The sequence below is a fragment of the Lissotriton vulgaris genome, chromosome 4_1 (assembly GCF_964263255.1).
Source record: "Lissotriton vulgaris chromosome 4_1, aLisVul1.2, whole genome shotgun sequence".
In the NCBI taxonomy this organism is placed as follows: Eukaryota; Metazoa; Chordata; class Amphibia; order Caudata; family Salamandridae; genus Lissotriton; species Lissotriton vulgaris.
In genome coordinates, this window is record NC_141691.1 from 1,302,217,646 (window position 1) to 1,302,243,273 (window position 25,628).

General features: G+C 39.0%; 6 non-coding genes across 6 annotated transcripts; all 6 read right to left on the bottom strand.

The window, feature by feature from the left end:
• Positions 1-8,484: 8,484 nt before the first annotated feature.
• TRNAI-AAU (transfer RNA isoleucine (anticodon AAU)) lies at positions 8,485-8,558 on the bottom strand. Its single transcript has one exon. It is a non-coding gene; the product is annotated as a tRNA-Ile (tRNA).
• Positions 8,559-9,346: 788 nt separating this feature from the next.
• TRNAI-AAU (transfer RNA isoleucine (anticodon AAU)) lies at positions 9,347-9,420 on the bottom strand. The gene has a single exon. It is a non-coding gene; the product is annotated as a tRNA-Ile (tRNA).
• Positions 9,421-10,209: 789 nt separating this feature from the next.
• Positions 10,210-10,283, bottom strand: TRNAI-AAU (transfer RNA isoleucine (anticodon AAU)). The gene has a single exon. It is a non-coding gene; the product is annotated as a tRNA-Ile (tRNA).
• A 1,657-nt stretch (positions 10,284-11,940) lies between these two features.
• Positions 11,941-12,014, bottom strand: TRNAI-AAU (transfer RNA isoleucine (anticodon AAU)). Its single transcript has one exon. It is a non-coding gene; the product is annotated as a tRNA-Ile (tRNA).
• Positions 12,015-24,046: 12,032 nt separating this feature from the next.
• Positions 24,047-24,120, bottom strand: TRNAI-AAU (transfer RNA isoleucine (anticodon AAU)). Its single transcript has one exon. It is a non-coding gene; the product is annotated as a tRNA-Ile (tRNA).
• Positions 24,121-24,909: 789 nt separating this feature from the next.
• On the bottom strand, positions 24,910-24,983 carry TRNAI-AAU (transfer RNA isoleucine (anticodon AAU)). The gene has a single exon. It is a non-coding gene; the product is annotated as a tRNA-Ile (tRNA).
• Between the last annotated feature and the right edge of the window lie 645 nt (positions 24,984-25,628).

Genomic DNA, 25,628 nt, shown 5'->3' on the forward strand with positions numbered 1-25,628 from the left:
TCATCAACAAGACAAAACAAAAATGACCTCAATAAATTGCAATAAATAAGAGATTTAGTTACTTGGTGTTAGAACTTAGAACCATTAATAGATATTCCAGGAGCTTTCAGAATAATAATTAACTCTACAACTATATCAAATGTATTCATCCAATCCTTCAAGCATCGTTTGATCCAAGGTGATAAACAGTCAAAAATGAGACACAAGAAAAATTAATCTTTTTTCAAACAATTAAACTTAGCCTGTACAGGGATCAAACCTGTGACCTTGGCGTTATTAGCACCACGCTCTAACCATCTGAGCTCACAGGCCGGTCTGCACAAATTCCTGGAAGTCCAGCATATGAAGAAGTGCTAATGATAGTTAACCCGGGAGATTTGGAAAGCTTAATTTCGGAGGTTTACCATGAAGTTATAAATATATAATATCAACATGAAGAAACTAATATGACTTTAGAAAAATTACAATACAAAAGAGATTTTCATACTTAGTGTTAGAACTTAGAGCCATTAATGTTTTTTCCATGTGTTTTAGCAATAAATAACAATTCATCACCTATATGCAATTGATTCATCTAATCATTGTGTCAGCTTCCCTTTGAAGGAAATATAGACATACAAATGATACTGAAGAAAATACATCTATTTTCAACATTAAAGGAGCATCAAGTATTGGCTTAGAGACTGATTGAAAGTATGTTCTTGGCATTGTTAACTTTATGCTCTAAAGACTAAACTAATAGGCTCAATAAATATATAGCATACTATTGAAGAAATAGCAGATGATGAAGTGCTACTGATTGTTAACCCGGGATAGTTGGAAAGCTTATATTCAGCTGTTTACATTCATACTATTTTTATATTTCATCAACAAGACAAAACAAAAATGACCTCAATAAATTGCAATAAATAAGAGATTTAGTTACTTGGTGTTAGAACTTAGAACCATTAATAGATATTCCAGGAGCTTTCAGAATAATAATTAATTCTACAACTATATCAAATGTATTCATCCAATCCTTCAAGCATCGTTTGATCCAAGGTGATAAACAGTAAAAAATGAGACACAAGAAAAATTAATCTTTTTTCAAACAATTAAACTTGGCCTGTACAGGGATCGAACCTGTGACCTTGGCGTTATTAGCACCACGCTCTAACCATCTGAGCTAAGAGGCGATTTTGCACAAATTACTGGAAGTCCAGCATATGAAGAAGTGCTAATGAAAGTTAACCCGGGAGATTTGTAAAGCTTAATTTCAGAGGTTTACCATGAAGTTATAAATATATAATATCAACATGAAGAAACTTATATGACTTTAAAAAAATTACAATACAAAAGATATTTTCATACTTAGTTTTAGAACTTAGAACCATTAATGTTTTTTCCATGTGTTTTAGCAATAAATAACAATTCATCACCTATATGCAATTGATTCATTTAATCATTCTATCAGCTTCCCCTCAAAGGAAATATAGAGATACACATGATACACAAAAGAAAATACATCTATTTTCAACATTAAAGGAGCATCAAGTATTGGCTTGGAGACGGATTGAAAGTATGTCCTTGGCATTTTTAACTTTATGCTCTGAAGACTAAACTAATAGGCTCACTAAATATATAGCATACTATTGAAGAAATAGCAGATGATGAAGTGCTACTGATTGTTAACCCGGGATAGTTGGAAAGCTTATATTCAGCTGTTTACATTCATACTATTTTTATATTTCATCAACAAGACAAAACAAAAATGACCTCAATAAATTGCAATAAATAAGAGATTTAGTAACTTGGTGTTAGAACTTAGAACCATTAATAGATATTCCAGGAGCTTTCAGAATAATAATTAATTCTACAACTATATCAAATGTATTCATCCAATCCTTCAAGCATCGTTTGATCCAAGGTGATAAACAGTCAAAAAAGAGACATATGAAAAATTAATCTTTTTTCAAACAATTAAACTTGGCCTGTACAGGGATCCAACCTGTGATCTTGGCGTTATTAGCACCACGCTCTAACCATCTGAGCTAACAGGCCGGTCTGCACAAATCCCTGGAAGTCCAGCATATGAAGAAGTGCTAATGATAGTTAACCCGGGAGATTTGAAAGCTTAATTTCGAAGGTTTACCATGAAGTTATAAATATATAATATCAACATGAAGAAACTAATATGACTTTAGAAAAATTACAATACAAAAGAGATTTTCATACTTAGTGTTAGAACTTAGAGCCATTAATGTTTTTTCTATGTGTTTTAGCAATAAATAACAATTCATCACCTATATGCAATTGATTCATCTAATCATTGTGTCAGCTTCCCCCCCGAAGGAAATATAGACATACAAATGATACTGAAGAAAATACATCTATTTTCAACATTAAAGGAGCATCAAGTATTGGCTTAGAGACTGATTGAAAGTATGTTCTTGGCATTGTTAACTTTATGCTCTAAAGACTAAACTAATAGGTTCAATAAATATATAGCATACTATTGAAGAAATAGCAGATGATGAAGTGCTACTGATTGTTAACCCGGGATAGTTGGAAAGCTTATATTCAGCTGTTTACATTCATACTATTTTTATATTTCATCAACAAGACAAAACAAAAATGACCTCAATAAATTGCAATAAATAAGATATTTAGTTACTTGGTGTCAGAACTTAGAACCATTAATAGATATTTCAGGAGCTTTCAGAATAATAATTAATTCTACAACTATATCAAATGTATTCATCCAATCCTTCAAGCATCGTTTGATCCAAGGTGATAAACAGTCAAAAATGAGACACAAGAAAAATTAATCTTTTTTCAAACAATTAAACTTGGCCTATACAGGGATCGAACCTGTGACCTTGGCGTTATTAGCACCACGCTCTAACCTTCTGAGCTAACAGGCCGGTCTGCACAAATTCCTGGAAGTCCAGCTTATGAAGAAGTGCTAATGATAGTTAACCTGGGAGATTTGGAAAGCTTAATTTCGGAGGTTTACCATGAAGTTATAAATATATAATATCAACATGAAGAAACTAATATGACTTTAGAAAAATTACAATACAAAAGAGATTTTCATACTTAGTGTTAGAACTTAGAGCCATTAATGTTTTTTCCATGTGTTTAGCAATAAATAACAATTCATCACCTATATGCAATTGATTCATCTAAACATTGTGTCAGCTTCCCCCCCGAAGGAAATATAGACATACAAATGATACTGTAGAAAATACATCTATTTTCAACATTAAAGGAGCATCAAGTATTGGCTTAGAGACTGATTGAAAGTATGTTCATGGCATTGTTAACTTTATGCTCTAAAGACTAAACTAATAGGCTCAATAAATATATAGCATACTATTGAAGAAATAGCAGATGATGAAGTGCTACCGATTGTTAACCCGAGATAGTTGGAAAGCTTATATTCAGCTGTTTACATTCAAACTATTTTTAAATTTCATCAACAAGACAAAACAAAAATGACCTCAATAAATTGCAATAAATAAGAGATTTAGTTACTTGGTGTTAGAACTTAGAACCATTAATAGATATTCCAGGAGCTTTCAGAATAATAATTAATTCTACAACTATATCAAATGTATTCATCCAATCCTTCAAGCATCGTTTGATCCAAGGTGATAAACAGTCAAAAATGAGACACAAGAAAAATTAATCTTTTTTCAAACAATTAAACTTGGCCTGTACAGGGATCGAACCTGTGACCTTGGCGTTATTAGCACCACGCTCTAACCATCTGAGCTAACAGGCTGGTCTGCACAAATTCCTGGAAGTCCAGCATATGAAGAAGTGCTAATGATAGTTAACCCGGGAGATTTGGAAAGCTTAATTTCGGAGGTTTACCATGAAGTTATAAATATATAATATCAACATGAAGAAACTTATATGACTTTAAAAAAATTACAATACAAAAGAGATTTTCATACTTAGTGTTAGAACTTAGAACCATTAATGTTTTTTCCATGTGTTTTAGCAATAAATAACAATTCATCACCTATATGCAATTGATTCATTTAATCATTCTATCAGCTTCCCCTCAAAGGAAATATAGAGATACACATGATACAGAAGAAAATACATCTATTTTCAACATTAAAGGAGCATCAAGTATTGGCTTGGAGACGGATTGAAAGTATGTCCTTGGCATTTTTAACTTTATGCTCTGAAGACTAAACTAATAGGCTCACTAAATATATAGCATACTATTGAAGAAATAGCAGATGATGAAGTGCTACTGATTGTTAACCCGGGATAGTTGGAAAGCTTATATTCAGCTGTTTGGAAAGGGGCGACCATTTGGTCCCCCCGAACGTATGGCGGAGTACCACGATCCCCCCGGGAAGCCATCTTGGGCGGGAGGCGAGTCTCGGCTGGTATGCCCGAAGCGGCGTAGCCAGGGCGCGCCTTTTTCCCACCCTGGAGTGGGCTGGCCTAGACACTGACGCGGCCCACCACGCCCTTCAGGGCAGGCGGGGGCGGGTTTACTCCCGCCCTGAAGACGGATAAAAGGAGCAACAAGCCAAGAAAGCATCCTCTTGTTCCTGTGCTCTGAAGCTGCACCTCCTCGCTGCACGTGAGCTCGAGACGGAACGAAGAGCCATTTTTTGACCCACCCACCAGCCCCTGAGGACAGCAGGTTGTTTTGAATAAAGTTGAGGTTATAACACTATTTTTTGCACGTTGTAAGGATTATTGTGATACCTTTTGAATATGCAATAAAGAATGAAATTCTAGTATGTTCTTTTCGAATAAAGTGATAATGAACTGTTGTTGACCAGTAATCATGCCTTTTTATAAGTCGTAATTTGTTACTGTCGTTAGGAATTAGGCATTTAGTTATTTAGTTAGAATTGTCGTATCTATTTTGGTCGGGCGGTAAGGTCATGATCGGTGAGCAGTAATTGGAAGATCCCTAGGGGTGGGCGTCACCCATTACGGATGGGAGCGCTCGAAGGAGGTGGCCATTGGCCCCTCAACGGGGGGCGGTCCCGTCTAAGGATGGGCCGCCGAAAGGTAAGGAAAGGCGGTCAAGGCCCCTTCCTTGGGTAGGAGGGGTTACAGCCCCCTCCTGGGGAATTTCCTGGGGCCAGGTCATCTGCGACGGCAGATGTGGTAAGTTGTGTGGGGTTTGGGAGGGGGTCCACGCTACCTTCTAGATACCTCACACGAGTCCTCGGACGACCTTTAAATGGCGTCGAGTTTATTGGGGCCCCCGTCAAGTCAAGGGAAATTGGTAAATGCACTTGAGGTATGCCTCGGTGCGGTCGCCCCTCACAAGTGAGGGGGACATGTCTGGTTTAGGGATCTTGACACCGGTTATGACCTTGCCGTTGGCCCTTAAACGTTAGGATGTACAATTTCAATTTAAAGTTTGTAGGATGTTAGATCGGCTAGGAGAACCTTTGTATTAGAGAATATGTTAAGGTTAGCCAAATATCAAATGTGGAAATGAAATTGTACATTAATATGAAACTGTTATTTTAACGTTTTAATTTTGTTTCATATTTTAATAAATACGGCCGGGAGGGTCACTCCCTCCCGTCTTCCAAAAGTCCAGTTCGTTTCCAGTTTCCCATCATTGGGGATTGTGTTGAGAGGGGGTGGCGGGTATCTCGGCCATATACATTCATACTATTTTTATATTTCATCAACAAGACAAAACAAAAATGACCTCAATAAATTGCAATAAATAAGAGATTTAGTTACTTGGTTAGAACTTAGAACCATTAATAGATATTCCAGGAGCTTTCAGAATAATAATTAACTCTACAACTATATCAAATGTATTCATCCAATCCTTCAAGCATCGTTTGATCCAAGGTGATAAACAGTCAAAAATGAGACACAAGAAAAATGAATCTTTTTTCAAACAATTAAACTTGGCCTGTACAGGGATCCAACCTGTGACCTTAGCATTATTAGCACCACGCTCTAACCATCTGAGCTAACAGGCCGGTCTGCACAAATTCCTGGAAGTCCAGCATATGAAGAAGTGCTAATGATAGTTAACCCGGGAGATTTGGAAAGCTTAATTTCGGAGGTTTACCATGAAGTTATAAATATATAATATCAACATGAAGAAACTAATATGACTTTAGAAAAATTACAATACAAAAGAGATTTTCATACTTAGTGTTAGAACTTAGAGCCAATAATGTTTTTTCCATGTGTTTTAGCAATAAATAACAATTCATCACCTATATGCAATTGACTCATCTAATCATTGTGTCAGCTTCCCCTCGAAGGAAATATAGACATACAAATGATACTGAAGAAAATACATCTATTTTCAACATTAAAGGAGCATCAAGTATTGGCTTAGAGACTGATTGAAAGTATGTTCTTGGCATTGTTAACTTTATGCTCTAAAGACTAAACTAATAGGCTCAATAAATATATAGCATACTATTGAAGAAATAGCAGATGATGAAGTGCTACCGATTGTTAACCCGGGATAGTTGGAAAGCTTATATTCAGCTGTTTACATTCATACTATCTTTATATTTCATCAAGAAGACAAAACAAAAATGACCTCAATAAATTGCAATAAATAAGAGATTTAGTTACTTGGCGTTAGAACTTAGAACCATTAATAGATATTCCAGGAGCTTTCAGAATAATAATTAATTCTACAACTATATCAAATGCATTCATCCAATCCTTCAAGCAGCGTTTGATCCAAGGTGATAAACAGTCAAAAATGAGACACAAGAAAAATTAATCTTTTTTCAAACAATTAAACTTGGCCTGTACAGGGATCGAACCTGTGACCTTGGCATTATTAGCACCACGCTCTAACCATCTGAGCTAACAGGCCATTTTGTACAAATTCCTGGAAGTCCAGCATATGAAGAAGTGCTAATGATAGTTAACCCGGGAGATTTGGAAAGCTTAATTTCAGAGGTGTACCATGAAGTTATAAATATAAATTATCAACATGAAGAAACTAATATGACTTTAGAAAAATTACAATACAAAAGAGATTTTCATACTTAGTGTTAGAACTTAGAACCATTAATGTTTTTTCCATGTGTTTTAGCAATAAATAACAATTCATCACCTATATGCAATTGATTCATCTAATCATTCTATCAGCTTCCCCTCAAAGGAAATATAGACATACACATTATACAGAAGAAAATACATCTATTTTCAACATTAAAGGAGCATCACTTATTGGCTTGGAGACTGATTGAAAGTATGTCCTTGGCATTTTTAACTTTATGCTCTAAAGACTAAACTAATAGGCTCACTAAATATATAGCATACTATTGAAGAAATAGCAGATGATGAAGTGCTACTGATTGTTAACCCGGGATAGTTGGAAAGCTTATATTCAGCTGTTTACATTCATACTATCTTTATATTTCATCAACAAGACAAAACAAAAATGACCTCAATAAATTGCAATAAATAAGAGATTTAGTTACTTGGCGTTAGAACTTAGAACCAATTATAGATATTCCAGGAGCTTTCAGAATGATAATTAATTCTACAACTATATCAAATGTATTCATCCAATCCTTCAAGTAGCTTTTGATCCAAGGTGATAAACAGTCAAAAATGAGAAACAAGAAAAATGTATCTTTTTACAAACAATTAAACTTGGCCTGTACAGGGATCGGACCTGTGACCTTGGCGTTATTAGCACCACGCTCTAACCATCTGAGCTAACAGGCCATTTTGCACAAATTCCTGGAAGTCCAGCATATGAAGAAGTGCTAATGATAGTTAACCCGGGAGATTTGGAAAGCTTAATTTCAGAGGTGTACCATGAAGTTATAAATATAAATTATCAACATGAAGAAACTAATATGACTTTAGAAAAATTACAATACAAAAGAGATTTTCATACTTAGTGTTAGAACTTAGAACCATTAATGTTTTTTCCATGTGTTTTAGCAATAAATAACAATTCATCACCTATATGCAATTGATTCATCTAAACATTCTATCAGCTTCCCCTCAAAGGAAATATAGACATACACATTATACAGAAGAAAATACACCTATTTTCAACAATAAAGGAGCATCAAGTATTGGCTTGGAGACTGATTGAAAGTATGTCCTTGGCATTTTTAACTTTATGCTCTACAGACTAAACTAATAGGCTCAATAAATACATAGCATACTATTGAAGAAATAGCAGATGATGAAGTGCTACCGATTGTTATCCCGGGATAGTTGGAAAGCTTATATTCAGCTGTTTACATTCATACTATCTTTATATTTCATCAACAAGACAAAACAAAAATGACCTCAATAAATTGCAATAAATAAGAGATTTAGTTACTTGGCGTTAGAACTTAGAACCATTAATAGATATTTCAGGAGCTTTCAGAATAATAATTAATTCTACAACTATATCAAATGTATTCATCCAATCCTTCAAGCAGCATTTGATCCAAGGTGATAAACAGTCAAAAATGAGACACAAGAAACATTTATCTTTTTACAAACAATTAAACTTGGCCTGTACAGGGATCGAACCTGTGACCTTGGCGTTATTAGCACCACGCTCTAACCATCTGAGCTAACAGGCCATTTTGCACAAATTACTGGAAGTCCAGCATATGAAGAAGTGCTAATGATAGTTAACCCGGGAGATTTGGAAAGCTTAATTTCGGAGGTTTACCATGAAGTTATAAATATATAATATCAACATGAAGAAACTAATATGACTTTAGAAAAATTACAATACAAAAGAGATTTTCATACTTAGTGTTAGAACTTAGAGCCATTAATGTTTTTTCCATGTGTTTTAGCAATAAATAACAATTCATCACCTATATGCAATTGATTCATCTAATCATTGTGTCAGCTTCCCCTCGAAGGAAATATAGACATACAAATGATACTGAAGAAAATACATCTATTTTCAACATTAAAGGAGCATCAAGTATTGGCTTAGAGACTGATTGAAAGTATGTTCTTGGCATTGTTAACTTTATGCTCTAAAGACTAAACTAATAGGCTCAATAAATATATAGCATACTATTGAAGAAATAGCAGATGATGAAGTGCTACCGATTGTTAACCGGGATAGTTGGAAAGCTTATATTCAGCTGTTTACATTCATACTATCTTTATATTTCATCAACAAGACAAAACAAAAATGACCTCAATAAATTGCAATAAATAAGAGATTTAGTTACTTGGTGTTAGAACTTAGAACCATTAATAGATATTCCAGGAGCTTTCAGAATAATAATTAATTCTACAACTATATCAAATGTATTCATCCAATCCTTCAAGCATCGTTTGATCCAAGGTGATAAACAGTCAAAAATGAGACACAAGAAAAATTAATCTTTTTTCAAACAATTAAACTTGGCCTGTACAGGGATCGAACCTGTGACCTTGGCGTTATTAGCACCACGCTCTAACCATCTGAGCTAACAGGCCATTTTGCACAAATTACTGGAAGTCCAGCATATGAAGAAGTGCTAATGATAGTTAACCCGGGAGATTTGGAAAGCTTAATTTCAGAGGTTTACCATGAAGTTATAAATATATAATATCAACATGAAGAAACTTATATGACTTTAAAAAAATTACAATACAAAAGATATTTTCATACTTAGTTTTAGAACTTAGAACCATTAATGTTTTTTCCATGTGTTTTAGCAATAAATAACAATTCATCACCTATATGCAATTGATTCATTTAATAATTCTATCAGCTTCCCCTCAAAGGAAATATAGAGATACACATGATACAGAAGAAAATACATCTATTTTCAACATTAAAGGAGCATCAAGTATTGGCTTGGAGACGGATTGAAAGTATGTCCTTGGCATTTTTAACTTTATGCTCTGAAGACTAAACTAATAGGCTCACTAAATATATAGCATACTATTGAAGAAATAGCAGATGATGAAGTGCTACTGATTGTTAACCCGGGATAGTTGGAAAGCTTATATTCAGCTGTTTACATTCATACTATTTTTATATTTCATCAACAAGACAAAACAAAAATGACCTCAATAAATTGCAATAAATAAGAGATTTAGTAACTTGGTGTTAGAACTTAGAACCATTAATAGATATTCCAGGAGCTTTCAGAATAATAATTAATTCTACAACTATATCAAATGTATTCATCCAATCCTTCTAGCATCGTTTGATCCAAGGTGATAAACAGTCAAAAAAGAGACACAAGAAAAATTAATCTTTTTTCAAACAATTAAACTTGGCCTGTACAGGGATCGAACCTGTGACCTTGGCGTTATTAGCACCACGCTCTAACCATCTGAGCTAACAGGCCGGTCTGCACAAATCCCTGGAAGTCCAGCATATGAAGAAGTGCTAATGATAGTTAACCCGGGAGATTTGAAAGCTTAATTTCGGAGGTTTACCATGAAGTTATAAATATATAATATCAACATGAAGAAACTAATATGACTTTAGAAAAATTACAATACAAAAGAGATTTTCATACTTAGTGTTAGAACTTAGAGCCATTAATGTTTTTTCCATGTGTTTTAGCAATAAATAACAATTCATCACCTATATGCAATTGATTCATCTAATCATTGTGTCAGCTTCCCCCCCGAAGGAAATATAGACATACAAATGATACTGAAGAAAATACATCTATTTTCAACATTAAAGGAGTATCAAGTATTGGCTTAAAGACTGATTGAAAGTGTGTTCTTGGCATTGTTAACTTTATGCTCTAAAGACTAAACTAATAGGCTCAATAAATATATAGCATACTATTGAAGAAATAGCAGATGATGAAGTGCTACTGATTGTTAACCCGGGATAGTTGGAAAGCTTATATTCAGCTGTTTACATTCATACTATTTTTATATTTCATCAACAAGACAAAACAAAAATGACCTCAATAAATTGCAATAAATAAGAGATTTAGTTACTTGGTGTCAGAACTTAGAACCATTAATAGATATTCCAGGAGCTTTCAGAATAATAATTAATTCTACAACTATATCAAATGTATTCATCCAATCCTTCAAGCATCGTTTGATCCAAGGTGATAAACAGTCAAAAATGAGACACAAGAAAAATTTATCTTTTTTCAAACAATTAAACTTGGCCTGTACAGGGATCGAACATGTGACCTTGGTGTTATTAGCACCACGCTCTAACCATCTGAGCTAACAGGCCGGTCTGCACAAATTCCTGGAAGTCCAGCATATGAAGAAGTGCTAATGATAGTTAACCTGGGAGATTTGGAAAGCTTAATTTCGGAGGTTTACCATGAAGTTATAAATATATAATATCAACATGAAGAAACTAATATGACTTTAGAAAAATTACAATACAAAAGAGATTTTCATACTTAGTATTAGAACTTAGAGCCATTAATGTTTTTTCCATGTGTTTTAGCAATAAATAACAATTCATCACCTATATGCAATTGATTCATCTAATCATTGTGTCAGCTCCCCCCCCCCCCGAAGGAAATATAGACATACAAATGATACTGAAGAAAATACATCTATTTTCAACATTAAAGGAGCATCAAGTATTGGCTTAGAGACGGATTGAAAGTATGTTCTTGGCATTGTTAACTTTATGCTCTAAAGACTAAACTAATAGGCTCAATAAATATATAGCATGCTATTGAAGAAATAGCAGATGATGAAGTGCTACCGATTGTTAACCCGGGATAGTTGGAAAGCTTATATTCAGCTGTTTACATTCATACTATATTTATATTTCATCAACAAGACAAAACAAAAATGACCTCAATAAATTGCAATAAATAAGAGATTTAGTTACTTGGCGTTAGAACTTAGAACCATTAATAGATATTTCAGGAGCTTTCAGAATAATAATTAATTCTACAACTATATCAAATGTATTCATCCAATCCTTCAAGCAGCGTTTGATCCAAGGTGATAAACAGTCAAAAATGAGACACAAGAAACATTTATCTTTTAACAAACAATTAAACTTGGCCTGTACAGGGATCGAACCTGTGACCTTGGCGTTATTAGCACCACGCTCTAACCATCTGAGCTAACAGGCCATTTTGCACAAATTACTGGAAGTCCAGCATATGAAGAAGTGCTAATGATAGTTAACCCGGGAGATTTGGAAAGCTTAATTTCAGAGGTTTACCATGAAGTTATAAATATATAATATCAACATGAAGAAACTTATATGACTTTAAAAAAATTACAATACAAAAGAGATTTTCATACTTAGTGTTAGAACTTAGAACCATTAATGTTTTTTCCATGTGTTTTAGCAATAAATAACAATTCATCACCTATATGCAATTGATTCATTTAATCATTCTATCAGCTTCCCCTCAAAGGAAATATAGAGATACACATGATACAGAAGAAAATACATCTATTTTCAACATTAAAGGAGCATCAAGTATTGGCTTGGAGACGGATTGAAAGTATGTCCTTGGCATTTTTAACTTTATGCTCTGAAGACTAAACTAATAGGCTCACTAAATATATAGCATACTATTGAAGAAATAGCAGATGATGAAGTGCTACTGATTGTTAACCCGGGATAGTTGGAAAGCTTATATTCAGCTGTTTGGAAAGGGGCGACCATTCGGTCCCCCCGAACGTATGGCGGAGTACCACGATCCCCCCGGGAAGCCATCTTGGGCGGGAGGCGAGTCTCGGCTGGTATGCCCGAAGCGGCGTAGCCAGGGCGCGCCTTTTTCCCGCCCTGGAGTGGGCTGGCCTAGACACTGACGCGGCCGACCACGCCCTTCAGGGCAGGCGGGGGCGGGTTTACTCCCGCCCTGAAGACGGATAAAAGGAGCAACAAGCCAAGAAAGCATCCTCTTGTTCCTGTGCTCTGAAGCTGCACCTCCTCGCTGCACGTGAGCTCGAGACGGAACGAAGAGCCATTTTTTGAGCGTGGTAATCTTTCTCTTTGTCTTACAGAAACTCTGTTGGAGAATGCCTAAGAAAGCCGGAAAGCGAATGACTACCGATCAGATGCTGCGGGTACTCATGAAGGAAGTGACCGATCTGAAGAAGCGGATGGCGGATAGAGATGGGGAAGAGGGACCGAAACGGCCTTTGGCAGGAGCAGCTCCGGGAGGGAAAGGCAAGAGGCCCAGAAGGGGAGCAGCTGGGGGACACATCCCGGTTCCCTGTGCTCCGCTCGAGGAGCCAACTCCGGTGCCGGCAGAGGGAAATCCGATTCCCGTAGTGGTCACCCCCGTGTCCACGGAGGATATGCCTCCTGAGCTGGCAGCCCAATTAGCAGCGTGGTTGGGAAAAGATGGCGAGGGCACCACGGCTGACGACGCACGGGCTTTGGTTAAGCAGTTGCGTGAAACGAAGGAGGCGGCGAAGGCATCATCGCCAGGTATCACGCCGGTTGCGGCAGTAGAAAAACCACCAGGAACAGGTGCAACCACAGATACAGCCTCTGGTTCAGGTAAGCGGCCATTGCCGATTGCGAGGGATGAGTCTGCACCTTCACGAAGGGAAAGGTTGGGTCAACATGTCCCTCGGGCTATTAAGGAAAAGATATGGGCAGATGAGTATGTGAACATTTTTTCATTGCTTACTGATCATTATGAGATGGAGCATGTTAGGAGCCAAAAGGAGCTCATGCATCCGGGTGTGTGGCGCGCAAAGATGGCCGCCTTTAAGGTTGATGAACACATTGGCAATTGGGGCAAGGATTGGGGGATTTTTACATCCATCGTGGGTGAACGTAGACCCGAGTTGTTGTCCGAATTGCCGATTTATCAGACACGGATCATGGAATATTCCGTAGCGTATGGGGGCACTCAGTGGTTCTGTTACGATAACATTTTTAGGAAAGCAAAAGAGCACGATAAAAACTTAACTTGGGATTGTTACGATTCTGTGTCATGGTCAAAAATGGAAAGTACAGGTATGTTAAAGGTGCCACTAGTAGGGAGCGGTGGGGGGGAATCCTCCCGCCAAAATGCCGGGACGCCCTTTCGATCAGGTTCGGGTAACGAGTACCACTCGAGGCGGAACGGCAACACAGGTAAAAGGGGGGTTTGTTGGAACTTCAACAGGGGTAAATGTTCGAGGCCCCAGGGGACATGCAAATTCCGCCACGAATGTGGAGGGTGCGGGCAATCATCACATCCGGAGTCCATGTGCAGAGCCAAAACGGGTGATAACGGGGGTAAAGGAGGTGCCAAACAGGTCTGAAATAGTCCGAGGGGCGCCTTTACCTACTCCGGTTGATACCATGGCAATGATTCCTTGGCTCAGCGAATACCCGGATCATGTTTCCGCTGGGGTGCTGCGGAACGGGTTTTCATATGGTTTCCGCATCCCAGTGGGGGAGTTCCAGGGTATAAGACAATGTAAAAATCAAATATCGGTCTTGAAACATACGACCGTGGTACAGGAAAAGATTGCGAAGGAGGTTGCTCGGGGTCGGGTGGCCGGTCCATTTGTCGAGCCACCATGTGATAACTTTGTTTGTTCTCCTTTGGGGGTGGTCCCTAAAAAGGACCCGGGTGAGTTCCGACTGATACATAATTTATCAGCCCCACATGGTCGGTCTGTGAATGATGCAATAGACCAGGATATATGTTCGGTGCGGTACGCATCTTTCGATGAGGCCGTCGCCATGTTGAATCGCCTAGGGCCCGGGGCGCTGATGGCGAAGTCAGATATCGAGTCAGCGTTCCGGTTGCTCCCGGTACACCCAGACGATCAGCGTCTCCTTGGTTTCATGTTTCAGGGTCACTATTACATGGATAGATGTATGCCAATGGGTTGCACTATTTCTTGTGCCTATTTTGAAAAGTTCAGCTGCTTTCTGCAATGGGTCTTCACAAAGAAGACGGGTTTCCAACATGTCATGCACTACCTCGATGACTTTTTGTTTTTGGGGGCGGCCGGGGTTCCGGAATGTGGACAGGCTTTGAATGAATTTTGTACCTTAATGACGCATCTCGGTGTGCCATTGGCACCAGGTAAGACTGTGGGACCCTCGACTTGCCTCGAGTTTCTAGGGATCGAGCTCGACTCCGTGGAAGGTTGTTTTAGGTTACCTAGAGAGAAGGTGGTAAAATTCAGAGTAGCCTTAGAAGCGTGTATTAGGGAGTCCAAGGTCAGATTGCATCAGTTGCAACAATTGGTGGGACAGCTGAATTTTGCCCTGAGAGTCATGCCGATGGCCCGCCCCTTTTCCCGCTCGATCTCTCAAGCCATGGTCGGCCTGAAGGAGGGTCATCATCGCACAAGGTTATCGGCAGAGGTTCGTCAGGACATGCGCATTTGGTTGGCATTTCTGGCGGATTTCAATGGTCGAGTGGTCTGGAATAAACCGGCGGTGTCCTCCGAGGAGCTGGGGCTGTGGACAGATTCAGCAGGGAGTACTGGTTTTGGTGCCATATTTGGCACACAATGGTCGGCTCAGAAATGGCCGTTATGGTGGCATGAATGTGGATTGACGAGTAACATTGCCTTTTTGGAATTGTTTCCCATTCTGGTGGCCCTGAAAACTTGGCCCGAGGGGTTTAGAGATCACTCTGTGGTGTTTTGGTCTGACAACATGACCGTGGTTGAGTGTATCAACAGCCAGGCAGCACGATGCAAATGGATTCTGAGATTGCTTAAGGAAATTGTATTATTGTGTATGCAGTTGAATGTCATATTCAAAGCGAGACATGTGCCAGGGGTAATGAACAAGGCGGCTGACGCCCTTTCTCGTTTTCGTATGCAGGCCTTCTGGGGTTTTCTGCCCACAGCGGACCCGGTGGCGGCACCCTTTCCCGAAGCTCTCTGGTCTCTCGGTGCCCCGAATTACAGCACCTCGTGGGAGAGAGTTTAGCCCCCAGGACGAGGAAGGCATACCAAGGGGCGTTCCGATCCTACTGGGCCTTTGTGGGGGAGGCTAGGAGGGAGCTTTGGGGTCAGGAGGAATTAGTAGTTGATTTTCTGCTGTCCTTACATCAGGCAGGCAAATCAGTGGCTACGGCCCAGAGGCATCGGGCCGCCATTTCCTTTATGGCAAGGGCTCATGGGATCCAGGACCCGACTACATCTTTCGTTGTGCAAAAAGCGCTACGTGGGTGGCAACGCCTTGAGGGTCGCAGAGTAGATGAAAGGCGCCCGATAGGTCTGGATAGGTTGGCTTTGTTGTTATCTGTACTGCCTGCAACGTGTTCATCCCGGTATGAAACAGTCTTATTCCGGGCCGCTTTTATGTTAGCATTCTATGGGGCTATGCGGGTAAGCGAGCTAGTGGCAAGGAACAAACAGGATACCCTGGGGGGATTGTGCTGAGAGCACGTTCAGGTCAGGGGGGAGACAATAACTGTCTCGTTTGTCAAGTCCAAGACCGATCAGGGATCGATGGGGGACTGCATACTGATACAAAGGATTCCCGGGTCATCCATGTGCCCGGTGAGGTGCGTTGAGGAATATTTAGCACAGAGGGTGGCATCATGGGGGGGACCTTGTTGAGACACGCTGACGCCACCCCACTGACGAGGTTTCAGTTCCAGCGGGTGCTTGCGATGTCGATTTCAGCCGCGGGCTTAAACCCCGGCGAGTTTGGGACCCATTCCTTTCGGATAGGGGCTGCGACAGAAGCTACAGCCAGGGGTTTGAATGTCGAACAAATTAAACGTGTGGGGCGTTGGTCCTCCAATTGTTATAAAAGGTATGTGCGGTTGCACATGTTGTGAAGCTGCATTGATGTACTCACGCTTCTTGTTTTTCTTTGGTTTTCAGTTGCGCAAGCCTACGAGGCGGGGCGGACTGTGCAGTCGACCCAACACTGGGCCAGCGGTCAGACATCACCGGCTGTGAAAAAGGAGGTGTGGGTCGTGGGCCACTCATACATGAGGCGGGCCACGGACGTATTCAAAGCAGGTGACATGATTCACGTGGCTGGGGAATACGGGTACAGTGTGTCCTTCTACGGAAAGGGCGGGCTCTGTATTGACCAGTTTCGATCATTTTTCGAGGGTTTGTTAGGGCGGACGAGGTCACCGCCGTCTATAGTCATAGTACATCTTGGGGGCAACGATTTAGTGACCACTGGTAGACGACTTCTTCTTGAGGCGATGCTTTCCACTGTAAGTTGGTTAGCGAGAAGAGTTCCAGGGTGCACAATTGCATGGTCCCATATGATCCCACGGAAAGTGTGGCGAGGGGCTCTTTCGGTTTCTGCTCTGAATCATTCAGTAAGAAAAATTAATAATAAAGTGAGTAGATTGTTCCGTTCAAATACACTGCATTCTATTTCGCATGGTTGTATTAAAGGGGACGGTATGTATGTGGGGGATGGTGTCCATTTGTCCCGGGTGGGGAATGAGTTACTCATAGGAGACCTGATAGCTTGGCTAGGGACTTTATGACATGACCTTTAGGCAGGAGTATTGTGGGGGGTCCGGATAGCCGGTCAACTATCCGGCCTGTGGCGGTAAGGTCATGATCGGTGAGCAGTAATTGGAAGATCCCTAGGGGTGGGCGTCACCCATTACGGATGGGAGCGCTCGAAGGAGGTGGCCATTGGCCCCTCAACGGGGGGCGGTCCCGTCTAAGGATGGGCCGCCGAAAGGTAAGGAAAGGCGGTCAAGGCCCCTTCCTTGGGTAGGAGGGGTTACAGCCCCCTCCTGGGGAATTTCCTGGGGCCAGGTCATCTGCGACGGCAGATGTGGTAAGTTGTGTGGGGTTTGGGAGGGGGTCCACGCTACCTTCTAGATACCTCACACGAGTCCTCGGACGACCTTTAAATGGCGTCGAGTTTATTGGGGCCCCCGTCAAGTCAAGGGAAATTGGTAAATGCACTTGAGGTATGCCTCGGTGCGGTCGCCCCTCACAAGTGAGGGGGACATGTCTGGTTTAGGGATCTTGACACCGGTTATGACCTTGCCGTTGGCCCTTAAACGTTAGGATGTACAATTTCAATTTAAAGTTTGTAGGATGTTAGATCGGCTAGGAGAACCTTTGTATTAGAGAATATGTTAAGGTTAGCCAAATATCAAATGTGGAAATGAAATTGTACATTAATATGAAACTGTTATTTTAACGTTTTAATTTTGTTTCATATTTTAATAAATACGGCCGGGAGGGTCACTCCCTCCCGTCTTCCAAAAGTCCAGTTCGTTTCCAGTTTCCCATCATTGGGGATTGTGTTGAGAGGGGGTGGCGGGTATCTCGGCCATATGGAAAGGGGCGACCATTCGGTCCCCCCGAACGTATGGCGGAGTACCACGATCCCCCCGGGAAGCCATCTTGGGCGGGAGGCGAGTCTCGGCTGGTATGCCCGAAGCGGCGTAGCCAGGGCGCGCCTTTTTCCCGCCCTGGAGTGGGCTGGCCTAGACACTGACGCGGCCCACCATGCCCTTCAGGGCAGGCGGGGGCGGGTTTACTCCCGCCCTGAAGACGGATAAAAGGAGCAACAAGCCAAGAAAGCATCCTCTTGTTCCTGTGCTCTGAAGCTGCACCTCCTCGCTGCACGTGAGCTCGAGACGGAACGAAGAGCCATTTTTTGACCCACCCACCAGCCCCTGAGGACAGCAGGTTGTTTTGAATAAAGTTGAGGTTATAACACTATTTTTTGCAGGTTGTAAGGATTATTGTGATACCTTTTGAATATGCAATAAAGAATGAAATTCTAGTATGTTCTTTTCGAATAAAGTGATAATGAACTGTTGTTGACCAGTAATCATGCCTTTTTATAAGTCGTAATTTGTTACTGTCGTTAGGAATTAGGCATTTAGTTATTTAGTTAGAATTGTCGTATCTATTTTGGTCGGGCGGTAAGGTCATGATCGGTGAGCAGTAATTGGAAGATCCCTAGGGGTGGGCGTCACCCATTACGGATGGGAGCGCTCGAAGGAGGTGGCCATTGGCCCCTCAACGGGGGGCGGTCCCGTCTAAGGATGGGCCGCCGAAAGGTAAGGAAAGGCGGTCAAGGCCCCTTCCTTGGGTAGGAGGGGTTACAGCCCCCTCCTGGGGAATTTCCTGGGGCCAGGTCATCTGCGACGGCAGATGTGGTAAGTTGTGTGGGGTTTGGGAGGGGGTCCACGCTACCTTCTAGATACCTCACACGAGTCCTCGGACGACCTTTAAATGGCGTCGAGTTTATTGGGGCCCCCGTCAAGTCAAGGGAAATTGGTAAATGCACTTGAGGTATGCCTCGGTGCGGTCGCCCCTCACAAGTGAGGGGGACATGTCTGGTTTAGGGATCTTGACACCGGTTATGACCTTGCCGTTGGCCCTTAAACGTTAGGATGTACAATTTCAATTTAAAGTTTGTAGGATGTTAGATCGGCTAGGAGAACCTTTGTATTAGAGAATATGTTAAGGTTAGCCAAATATCAAATGTGGAAATGAAATTGTACATTAATATGAAACTGTTATTTTAACGTTTTAATTTTGTTTCATATTTTAATAAATACGGCCGGGAGGGTCACTCCCTCCCGTCTTCCAAAAGTCCAGTTCGTTTCCAGTTTCCCATCATTGGGGATTGTGTTGAGAGGGGGTGGCGGGTATCTCGGCCATATACATTCATACTATTTTTATATTTCATCAACAAGACAAAACAAAAATTACCTCAATAAATTGCAATAAATAAGAGATTTAGTTACTTGGTTAGAACTTAGAGCCATTAATAGATATTCCAGGAGCTTTCAGAATAATAATTAACTCTACAACTATATCAAATGTATTCATCCAATCCTTCAAGCATCGTTTGATCCAAGGTGATAAACAGTCAAAAATGAGACACAAGAAAAATTAATCTTTTTTCAAACAATTAAACTTGGCCTGTACAGGGATCGAACCTGTGACCTTAGCATTATTAGCACCACGCTCTAACCATCTGAGCTAACAGGCCGGTCTGCACAAATTCCTGGAAGTCCAGCATATGAAGAAGTGCTAATGATAGTTAACCCGGGAGATTTGGAAAGCTTAATTTCGGAGGTTTACCATGAAGTTATAAATATATAATATCAACATGAAGAAACTAATATGACTTTAGAAAAATTACAATACAAAAGAGATTTTCATACTTAGTGTTAGAACTTAGAGCCATTAATGTTTTTTCCATGTGTTTTAGCAATAAATAACAATTCATCACCTATATGCAATTGACTCATCTAATCATTGTGTCAGCTTCCCCTCGAAGGAAATATAGACATACAAATGATACTGAAGAAAATACATCTATTTTCAACATTAAAGGAGCATCAAGTATTGGCTTAGAGACTGATTGAAAGTATGTTCTTGGCATTGTTAACTTTATGCTCTAAAGACTAAACTAATAGGCTCAATAAATATATAGCATACTATTGAAGAAATAGCAGATGATGAAGTGCTACCGATTGTTAACCCGGGATAGTTGGAAAGCTTATATTCAGCTGTTTACATTCATACTATCTTTATATTTCATCAAGAAGACAAAACAAAAATGACCTCAATAAATTGCAATAAATAAGAGATTTAGTTACTTGGCGTTAGAACTTAGAACCATTATTAGATATTCCAGGAGCTTTCAGAATAATAATTAATTCTACAACTATATCAAATGCATTCATCCAATCCTTCAAGCAGCGTTTGATCCAAGGTGATAAACAGTCAAAAATGAGACACAAGAAAAATTAATCTTTTTTCAAACAATTAAACTTGGCCTGTACAGGGATCGAACCTGTGACCTTGGCATTATTAGCACCACGCTCTAACCATCTGAGCTAACAGGCCATTTTGTACAAATTCCTGGAAGTCCAGCATATGAAGAAGTGCTAATGATAGTTAACCCGGGAGATTTGGAAAGCTTAATTTCAGAGGTGTACCATGAAGTTATAAATATAAATTATCAACATGAAGAAACTAATATGACTTTAGAAAAATTACAATACAAAAGAGATTTCCATACTTAGTGTTAGAACTTAGAACCATTAATGTTTTTTCCATGTGTTTTAGCAATAAATAACAATTCATCACCTATATGCAATTGATTCATCTAATCATTCTATCAGCTTCCCCTCAAAGGAAATATAGACATACACATTATACAGAAGAAAATACATCTATTTTCAACATTAAAGGAGCATCACTTATTGGCTTGGAGACTGATTGAAAGTATGTCCTTGGCATTTTTAACTTTATGCTCTAAAGACTAAACTAATAGGCTCACTAAATATATAGCATACTATTGAAGAAATAGCAGATGATGAAGTGCTACTGATTGTTAACCCGGGATAGTTGGAAAGCTTATATTCAGCTGTTTACATTCATACTATCTTTATATTTCATCAACAAGACAAAACAAAAATGACCTCAATAAATTGCAATAAATAAGAGATTTAGTTACTTGGCGTTAGAACTTAGAACCAATTATAGATATTCCAGGAGCTTTCAGAATGATAATTAATTCTACAACTATATCAAATGTATTCATCCAATCCTTCAAGTAGCTTTTGATCCAAGGTGATAAACAGTCAAAAATGAGAAACAAGAAAAATGTATCTTTTTACAAACAATTAAACTTGGCCTGTACAGGGATCGGACCTGTGACCTTGGCGTTATTAGCACCACGCTCTAACCATCTGAGCTAACAGGCCATTTTGCACAAATTCCTGGAAGTCCAGCATATGAAGAAGTGCTAATGATAGTTAACCCGGGAGATTTGGAAAGCTTAATTTCAGAGGTGTACCATGAAGTTATAAATATAAATTATCAACATGAAGAAACTAATATGACTTTAGAAAAATTACAATACAAAAGAGATTTTCATACTTAGTGTTAGAACTTAGAACCATTAATGTTTTTTCCATGTGTTTTAGCAATAAATAACAATTCATCACCTATATGCAATTGATTCATCTAAACATTCTATCAGCTTCCCCTCAAAGGAAATATAGACATACACATTATACAGAAGAAAATACACCTATTTTCAACAATAAAGGAGCATCAAGTATTGGCTTGGAGACTGATTGAAAGTATGTCCTTGGCATTTTTAACTTTATGCTCTACAGACTAAACTAATAGGCTCAATAAATACATAGCATACTATTGAAGAAATAGCAGATGATGAAGTGCTACCGATTGTTATCCCGGGATAGTTGGAAAGCTTATATTCAGCTGTTTACATTCATACTATCTTTATATTTCATCAACAAGACAAAACAAAAATGACCTCAATAAATTGCAATAAATAAGAGATTTAGTTACTTGGCGTTAGAACTTAGAACCATTATTAGATATTTCAGGAGCTTTCAGAATAATAATTAATTCTACAACTATATCAAATGTATTCATCCAATCCTTCAAGCAGCATTTGATCCAAGGTGATAAACAGTCAAAAATGAGACACAAGAAAAATTAATCTTTTTTCAAACAATTAAACTTGGCCTGTACAGGGATCGAACCTGTGACCTTGGCGTTATTATCACCACGCTCTAACCATCTGAGCTAACAGGCCGGTCTGCACAAATTCCTGGAAGTCCAGCATATGAAGAAGTGCTAATGATAGTTAACCCGGGAGATTTGGAAAGCTTAATTTCGGAGGTTTACCATGAAGTTATAAATATATAATTTCAACATGAAGAAACTAATATGACTTTAGAAAAATTACAATACAAAAGAGATTTTCATACTTAGTGTTAGAACTTAGAGCCATTAATGTTTTTTCCATGTGTTTTAGCAATAAATAACAATTCATCACCTATATGCAATTGATTCATCTAATCATTGTGTCAGCTTCCCCTCGAAGGAAATATAGACATACAAATGATACTGAAGAAAATACATCTATTTTCAACATTAAAGGAGCATCAAGTATTGGCTTAGAGACTGATTGAAAGTATGTCCTTGGCATTTTTAACTTTATGCTCTGAAGACTAAACTAATAGGCTCACTAAATAGCATACTATTGAAGAAATAGCAGATGATGAAGTGCTACCGATTGTTAACCCGGGATAGTTGGAAAGCTTATATTCAGCTGTTTACATTCATACTATCTTTATATTTCATCAACAAGACCAAACAAAAATGACCTCAATAAATTTCAATAAATAAGAGATTTAGTTACTTGACGTTAGAACTTAGAACCATTAATATATATTCCAGGAGCTTTCAGAATAATAATTAATTCTACAACTATATCAAATGCATTCATCCAATCCTTCAAGCAGCGTTTGATCCAAGGTGATAAACAGTCAAAAATGAGACACAAGAAAAATTAATCTTTTTTCAAACAATTAAACTTGGCCTTTACAGGGATCGAACCTGTGACCTTGGCGTTATTAGCACCACGCTCTAACCATCTGAGCTAACAGGCCATTTTGCATAAGTTCCTGGAAGTCCAGCATATGAAGAAGTGCTAATGATAGTTAACCCGGGAGATTTGGAAAGCTTAATTTCGGAGGTTTACCATGAAGTTATAAATATATAATTTCAACATGAAGAAACTAATATGACTTTAGAAAAATTACAATACAAAAGAGATTTTCATACTTAGTGTTAGAACTTAGAGCCATTAATGTTTTTTCCATGTGTTTTAGCAATAAATAACAATTCATCACCTATATGCAATTGATTCATCTAATCATTGTGTCAGCTTCCCCTCGAAGGAAATATAGACATACAAATGATACTGAAGAAAATACATCTATTTTCAACATTAAAGGAGCATCAAGTATTGGCTTAGAGACTGATTGAAAGTATGTCCTTGGCATTTTTAACTTTATGCTCTGAAGACTAAACTAATAGGCTCACTAAATAGCATACTATTGAAGAAATAGCAGATGATGAAGTGCTACTGATTGTTAAACCGGGATAGTTGGAAAGCTTATATTCAGCTGTTTACATTCATACTATTTTTATATTTCATCAACAAGACAAAACAAAAATGACCTCAATAAATTGCAATAAATAAGAGATTTAGTTACTTGGTGTTAGAACTTAGAACCATTAATAGATATTCCAGGAGCTTTCAGAATATTAATTAATTCTACAACTATATCAAATGTATTCATCCAATCCTTCAAGCATTGTTTGATCCAAGGTGATAAACAGTCAAAAATGAGACACAAGAAAAATTAATCATTTTTCAAACAATTAAACTTGGCCTGTACAGGGATCGAACCTGTGACCTTGGCGTTATTAGCACCACGCTCTAACCATCTGAGCTAACAGGCCGGTCTGCACAAATTCCTGGAAGTCCAGCATATGAAGAAGTGCTAATGATAGTTAACCCGGGAGATTTGGAAAGCTTAATTTCGGAGGTTTACCATGAAGTTATAAATATATAATATCAACATGAAGAAACTAATATGACTTTAGAAAAATTACAATACAAAAGAGATTTTCATACTTAGTGTTAGAACTTAGAGCCATTAATGTTTTTTCCATGTGTTTTAGCAATAAATAACAATTCATCATCCTATATGCAATTGATTCATCTAATCATTGTGTCAGCTTCCCCTCGAAGGAAATATAGACATACAAATGATACTGAAGAAAATACATCTATTTTCAACATTAAAGGAGCATCAAGTATTGGCTTGGAGACTGATTGAAAGTATGTCCCTGGCATTTTTAACTTTATGCTCTAAAGACTAAACTAATAGGCTCACTAAATATATAGCATACTATTGAAGAAGTAGCAGATGATGAAGTGCTACTGATTGTTAACCCGGGATAGTTGGAAAGCTTATATTCAGCTGTTTACATTCATACTATCTTTATATTTCATCAACAAGACAAAACAAAAATGACCTCAATAAATTGCAATAAATAAGAGATTTAGTTACTTGGCGTTAGAACTTAGAACCAATTATAGATATTCCAGGAGCTTTCAGAATAATAATTAATTCTACAACTATATCAAATGTATTCATCCAATCCTTCAAGTAGCTTTTGATCCATGGTGATAAACAGTCAAAAATGAGACACAAGAAAAATTAATATTTTACAAACAATTAAACTTGGCCTGTACAGGGATCGAACCTGTGACCTTGGCGTTATTAGCACCACGCTCTAACCATCTGAGCTAACAGGCCGTTTTGCACAAATTCCTGGAAGTCCAGCATATGAAGAAGTGCTAATGATAGTTAACCCGGGAGATTTGGAAAGCTTAATTTCAGAGGTTTACCATGAAGTTATACTTATATAATATCAACATGAAGAAACTAATATGACTTTAAAAAATTACAATACAAAAGAGATTTTCATACTTAGTGTTAGAACTTAGAACCATCCCCTCAAAGGAAATATAGAGATACACATGATACAGAAGAAAATACATCTTTTCAACATTACAGGAGCATCAAGTATTGGCTTGGAGACTGATTGAAAGTATGTCCTTGGCATTTTTAACTTTATGCTCTAAAGACTAAACTAAGGGGGCGTGGCTAAGATGGCGGAGTGAGCAGACGTGCTCTGTCGGAGCTCCCGCCGCCGGCCGTTAAACTTTAGCATTTTTTCAGCAAACGCCCTGAACCGAGCACTTCCCCGGCGGGCCTGAGGCCGGCATTGCTGCGGGGGGTGCAGGACGGTTGTGCTGCCGGTTCCCGGCGTGGAACCCCGGCTGGACCCGGCCCGGAGACTTGGCGGCGCTGAGGGCCTGAGAGGAACGTAGCGGGACAACGAGGCCGCAGGAGGCGGAGCTTATACGCGGAGCCGAGCGTGCCTGTGCCCGGCGGCGG